Source organism: Octodon degus, unplaced genomic scaffold, assembly GCF_000260255.1.
Source record: "Octodon degus isolate 3935 unplaced genomic scaffold, OctDeg1.0 scaffold00223, whole genome shotgun sequence".
NCBI lineage: Eukaryota > Metazoa > Chordata > Mammalia > Rodentia > Octodontidae > Octodon > Octodon degus.
Window position 1 is genome coordinate 2,547,002 of NW_004524799.1, and position 6,614 is coordinate 2,553,615.

The following is a 6,614-nucleotide window of genomic DNA, read 5'->3' on the forward strand; positions in this document are numbered from 1 at the left end:
TCTGGGCCAGAGCCGAGTTGAACGTCACCTTCACCATAGTGCGGCCTGGGGCGCCCCGGAGCTGGCTGGAGGCGCGTGCTTTGAGCTCCCGGCTGCAGCTGCAGCCTCCTCGACCCTGCTAGGGTAGCGACTCCGTGGACGCTGACGGGGTCGGGCGGCTGTGCAGCGGAAGAAGCGGCTAGTGCAGCTGGGCTCTCCGTTTCCTGTATTTTTCATTCAGTATTTCTTAAAAGTTTTGCACTGATACCAGCATAAACTCCATACCTGCATGCTAGGCCTAAGGTAGGTCAGAACTTACCAGAGTCCTGCAGGCTGCTCAGAGTGTGCCAAAGTTCTTAAGTTGTGCCAGTTCTCTTGTGTCCTGCAGACCACTCAGAGTCCCTATCTTTCTAAGTAATCCTAAATACCTTTGAGAAAACTGGAACGATTGTGGCATGAATATATCCATTTTAAGATATTCATTTTTTTCCTTGCAGTACTGGGAATGGATCCCAGTAAGACTCCACCACTGAGCTACATCTTTAGCTTTATTTGTTTACTTATTTATTACCCTACTGGCATACGCCATGGAACTTGGCACACAGTACATATTTTAGCTGTAAGCATAGCATGACTCAATATGAGATTTAAAAATATTTCTTATAAGCTTACTCATGGTCTATTCTACAATTTATTGGCAGTTTTAGTTTTATGTAAACCTAGTATTTGCCTTTTCATGATTCTGTGCAGATAGATTTTCTTCCATTTAGTCCTTATCTATCATAGCCATTATTTTAATCCCTGTTTTTCATTGTCCTGTTGTGATTAATCTGGTCTACAAGGGCAGCATAATTCCTGGAAAGAAGCCCTGAGATTAACATCAGAATTGGAGAATCTGTGTTTGAGTTCTTGCACTTACTGGTCATGTAGCCTCAGGTAGATACTTAAAACAATCTAGGAAATGAATTGATATCCTTTTTCATAATTGTCTAGTACACTTTTTTTTGAAGTACCAGGGATTGAACTCAGGACCCTGCGCTTGCCAGGCAAGCACTTATTCTTCTGAGCTATCTCTTTGGCCCCTTGTCTAGTACACTTTTTAGGATCAATTGAATCAAACCCATGTATGGTTATAAAGTGTGGGACAGAGTTGTTCAGGCTAACAAACTGTGAATTTGGTAGGCTGATCACTTTAGCTGAATGCTGTATTTGCCTAAAGAGGGTGACTTTTTCTAATTTGTGTATGGTGTTCACAGAGCTTCGTCATGTCTCTAAAAGACTATCTATTTAAATGGAGAAGCTATTAGCCAAATGCATTTCTCTATATCCACAAGTTTGTAGGTTGAAGATTCTGCTGAGATTATCCTCTTTTTCTTTCTTCAGAAGTTACCAGTTGTTTGGTAGCTGACATTGACAAGAGTCCAATTTTTACTGGAATTAAATGCTTATTTAAGGTAACAGTAATCATTAGCATTGGCAATTCGCAGAAATTAATGTTGTAGCTTTAAATCAAAAGCAGGATATCTGGAACTATTTCACTCTTATTTTGTGCCTCCCTTGCTACTATGTCTAGCACTTTCTATATACTCAGCATGAAGAGTCTGCACCTTACTATGTGAGGATCAACTGATTATTAGCCTTGTGCAGTAGATTCTTAGATGTGCTGTCCAAATTTTCACTTCAAGTCTGAAGCATTTATTTCCCAAGAGTATTGGTTGCTACTAGTGTAGAGCTGAGTCTGACCTGAGTAATTACCCTTGGCAGAAATGACTACTTCTTAGAAGGTAATATGGCCTTCCCAGGGGCAGCCAGTATTGAAAGAGTGGGTGGTGGAGGATCATTTCACTTGCCTCAGTTTGGGACATCAATAAAAGACTGCTTCAGCTTCAAAGCCTTGCATGATACATACTGGTTTCTGTTTTAACTACATTATAGGTCAGTTTACCTTATACATGCCCTTCATAGGAATGGGACGTTAAAAGCTGTCTGTACACAAATCATCTTTTGTGTATTTCTGGGGAGCTAACCCAAATAGCTACAAAACTTTTAGAAATCCCTGAGATAAATCTTTAAGTATGGGAATAATTGTCTAGTCAGTTGTCATTCTCTCCTTCCTTACAAACCAAAGTGAAATTATATTAAGCTGTCAATAAGGCTGGCTTGCCAGACAAGCACTTATTCTACTGAGCTATCTCCCTGGCCCCTTGTCTAGTACACTTTTTAGGATCAACTGAATCAAATCCATGTATGGTTGTAAAGTGTGGGACAGAGTTGTTCAGGCTAACAAACTGTGGATTTGGTAGGCTGATCACCTTAGCTGAATGCTGTATTTGCCTTTCTAATTTGTATATGGTGTCCACAGAGCTTAGTCATGTCTCTAAAAGACTATCTATTTAAATGGTGAAGATATTAGCCAAATGCATTTCTCTATATCCACAAGTTTGTAGGTTGAAGATTCTGCTGAGATTACCCTCTTTTTCTTTACTGAAATCAGAGGTACCATAGTTTCCTTCTTTTACACATAACCCACAGTCCTTTGTGGCTGCCAACTTTCCTGTTAGAGACTGCTTTCATTTTTCACTAACCGAACTTTACTGAAATCAGAGGTGCCATAGGTCAGAGCTCTGGCCATGTGATATAAGCAAAAGTCATTGCTTTTTAAAGGGACTGAGTGAGTCGATTCATGTCTTTCTGTTATCAGCCTCTCTCTTCTCTCTTCCTGAAAAGTATCTTTAATGATGGAAGAGAAGATGAAAGAAAAACCATTAGATTTTTAAAATTTCATCTATAACATTCTTTAGCTCTTGAGGCAGTGTTGGCAACCACTTCACTTATGACTTTCATATTGAGAAACAAAACATACCTTGTTTTGGCAACATCATTTTAATATTCAGTTCAGCTCATGGCATACCCAGTAAAAAGTAGGGAAAAATACTTTAGGCTCTGGATTCAAATGAGATCATAGTTAAAATTCAGGCTATAAGCTGATTTGGCCTTTGATTCTTGGTTTCATGACCTTTAGTGAGTACTTTATGGGAATCAAGCCTCAGTTCCCTTATTTTGAAAATAGTGAACTCATTATCTTTGACAGTGGATTATAGATTAGTATTAGATGAGTCAACAGATATAAGTGTCTATCACAATGCCTGATATAAGTCCTCTTTTAATATTAGTTCACTTCTTTTACACATATCCCACAGTCCTTTGTGGCTACCAAGTTTACTGTTATGCGTTAGAATATATCACATGCCCTGTAGACCTGCAAGTCCTGAGCAATTTTATTAGAGACTACTGTTCAGTTTTTACTAACCATCTGAGATTGAGTCAGCTTTTTATTGACCTGTGATTTTTTTGAGCCATGCTGTACACTGTGCTACAACAAAATGAAAGAAAAGTGAAAAGTGTTATAGTTTGGTTCCCTGGGAAGGAGACTATAAGAATGAATTTAGCATGCAAAGTTCTATGGTTCAAATGTGGTTTATCCCACAAAGTTTCATGTATTGGATATTTGGTCTCTCGGGTGGTGATGTGAAGAGGTGATGGAATCTTTTTTTTTCCATAATTTTATTGATAGAGGTGATGGAATCTTTAAGAGGTGGGGCCTATTGCAAGGAAATTAGTTCATGGGAGCTCCACCCTACAAAGGACTGATGCTGTGTTTTGAGGGTGAATTAGCTTTTATGAGAATAAAAGTACACACAGTTAGTTACCCTTTCATTTATCCACCACACTGTGACCTAAGTAAGGCGGAGTCTTACCAGAGGTGAAGCAGATGAGGCTGCCCTGTATTGAACTCTTGGCTTCTAAATACTTGAGCCAATTTCACAGAGAGCACATTGGCCAAGCAATGGCCGTTACTCATCTACATGACTGACACTGACAAAGGTTCTACAATCTGAGGTACCAGATCTCAGGATAAATCCTGAGGGGATTTCACTGACCTTATCAGACCCAAAAGCTACAACTCTTGTTGCATAGGTCCTGCTTTACCTTGGTCTTAACCATCTAGTAGAAAAGTATAAAAACGAAATATGAGAAGTAAAGCCATGCTGTTATGTTGAGCTATGGGTGACTCAGGTCAACAATACTACATTCTCTTAATGAATAGAATGATTTGTTCTAATGGTGTTTTTAAATAGGATATCAAGTCCGCATCTTGTACAACAATTAACCACTAAGAAGAATGCATGAAGTATGTTAATTATTGAAACTGTCCTACCGATTTGATTTGAAAGTGTCTCATTGCTATTTGCTTATCAATAAAATTATGGCAAAAAAATTAAATACTTGAGCCAAATAAACATTTTTGTATTTTACTCAGTCTCACATATTTGGTTGCAGTGGCAGAAAGTGGACTAGAACTGAGTGTTTATTAGGGAATATCTTTAGATACAAACACCATGGGAAGGAGGAAAAAGGAGTGAGATTGAACAAAGAGATAGAGGCCCAGAATAGGCCTATACTGATCCAATGGAGCAAAGAAAGGCTTTGCAGAATTTCCTCAAAATTTGCTTGGAATGGTCAGATCTTTATTTTTCCATATGCATCAGACATTGGTTGTAGGCCACCCAGGGTGGGGACATGACCTTGGCAAGGCTTCTGTCTGCAGCTGTGGCACTCTCTAAAGAGACTGACAGCTGGATACTGTCCACCACAGTTCAGACAGCTGAGATAATGTGTTTTTTGTTGAAGAGGGATCTGGTCAGAAGCTTATCTTAGTGTCTATAAAAGATGGAAGAAAGGGCCTGGGCTGGGATTGTGTGGAGTGAAGAGTTAGCAATGCCGACCCAAGACTTTGATTCGAAGCCCAGAGGAGTAGACCAGGTAAAAGAGGAAGGCAAGGACGACAAATGTGTCACAAGTGAGCTCCTCAAGGGAATTCCCCTTGCCCCTGGCAACACCAGCCCAGAGCTGGCAACACCAGAAGCCTGAGCTCCTGCCTGGAGCTCCACTGCTGCCTCCCAAGGAGGTAATCAATGGAAACATAAAAATAGTGACAGAGTACAAGATAGATGAGGATGACAGGAAGTTCAAGATTGTCTGAATCTTCAGAATTGAGACCCAGAGGGTCTCAAAGGCTTTTGAGAGGAGAAAGAACTGGAAGAAGTTTTGGAACTAAGAGTTTGACCCACCAGGGCCCAACGTGGCCAACACCATGGTCAGTGATGACGTCTCCATGACCTTCATCACTAGCAAAGAAGATCTCAACTGCCAGGAGAAGGACCCGATGAACAAACTCAAGGCCAGAAGATCATGTCCTGCTGCATTTGCAAGGGCAACCACTGGACCATGCACTGTCCCTACAAGGACACGCTGGGGCCCATGCAGAAGAAGCTGACCAAGCAGCTGGACCTACCTGCCAGTGAGAAGGAAAAGCTGCATGGAGAGCACTGGAGCAGAACCAGATGGACAAGTACATGCCATCGAGCCTACAGGATGGAGCCAGCCACCATGGCGAGTCCATGCAGCCCAACCTCAGAGCTGATGACAGTGCCACCATCCATATCACCTACCTCTCCAAGGACACACATGAGACCGACCTGTAGGAGCTCTTCAAACCCTTTGGCTCCATCTTCCACATCTACCTGGCCAAAGATGAGACCGCTGGGGAGTCCAAGGGCTTTGCGTTTATCAGCTTCCACTGCTGGGAGGATGCTGTGCGTGCATTCGCTGGTGTGTCTGGCTTTGGTTACAACCACCTCATCCTCAGTGTGGAATGGGCCAAGCTGTCAACCAATTGAACCAGCTACTACTGCTGCCATTGAGGCCCCTGGTGACAGCTGGCAGCCTCCACAGCGGGTGTGTGTGGGGGGATCCACAGGCAGTAAAATACTGAAAGTGTCAAAAAAAATGGAAGACAGAAACAGAGAAGAAATTAGAATGCTAAAGCTTATATCAAAACTAACAAGCTATTTTATCATTCAACCACAGGCTAATGGCAAGTCTCATTTCTGTTGAGAAATTTTTGATACCATCCTTTGTAAAAGATGACTAGAAATTAAGCATGCTCTACTCCACTTAAAAGCTCACAATCTTGGGGTTGCCTCCTTGAAGTGAAAGGGCTGAATTATGCCCATGGTGTGGGACATCTGTGATATTGAAAAGGGGTCACTGTTTTAAATGAACTGTACTGTCAGTTCAGCCAAAATTAACTATTGCTTTTATTGGGCTAAAATTAGTCCACATATAATACATAATGCACTTAATTGCTGAAAATGTGACTTACATATATTAGGTCGTGTCATCCATTTAACTCCATTCAAAGGCTGGAATTGTCATTTTCTGTGGCTTTATTACACCCTTTACCAAATTCTTTAGTTGCTTATAGTAATAATAAAAGTAAACAAAAAAGTGAGAGGGGCCACTGATGTATTTATCCTTCACAACTGCATAGCTGACTTCATGATTTCTTAAAATAGAATTTTTTCTTATTTTTTTCCATATTTTTATTGAGAAATAGCAATGAGAAACATTCAAATCAAATTAATAGGACAGTTTCTATAATTAACACTTTGCATACTCTCTTTCTACTGGTTATTGGTTGTACAAGATGCAGGCATGATATACTATTTACAAACACTATTAGAACCAATCCCTCTATTCATTGAATTAAAAGAATGTAGCTGAATATCTAT

At 40.6% G+C, this 6,614-nt stretch overlaps 2 pseudogenes; both read left to right on the top strand.

Moving 5' to 3' along the window:
• Window positions 1-6,614, top strand: part of LOC101563228 — a 513,765-nt pseudogene that overhangs the window by 341,746 nt on the left and 165,405 nt on the right.
• Window positions 4,751-5,720, top strand: LOC101592649 (annotated as a pseudogene).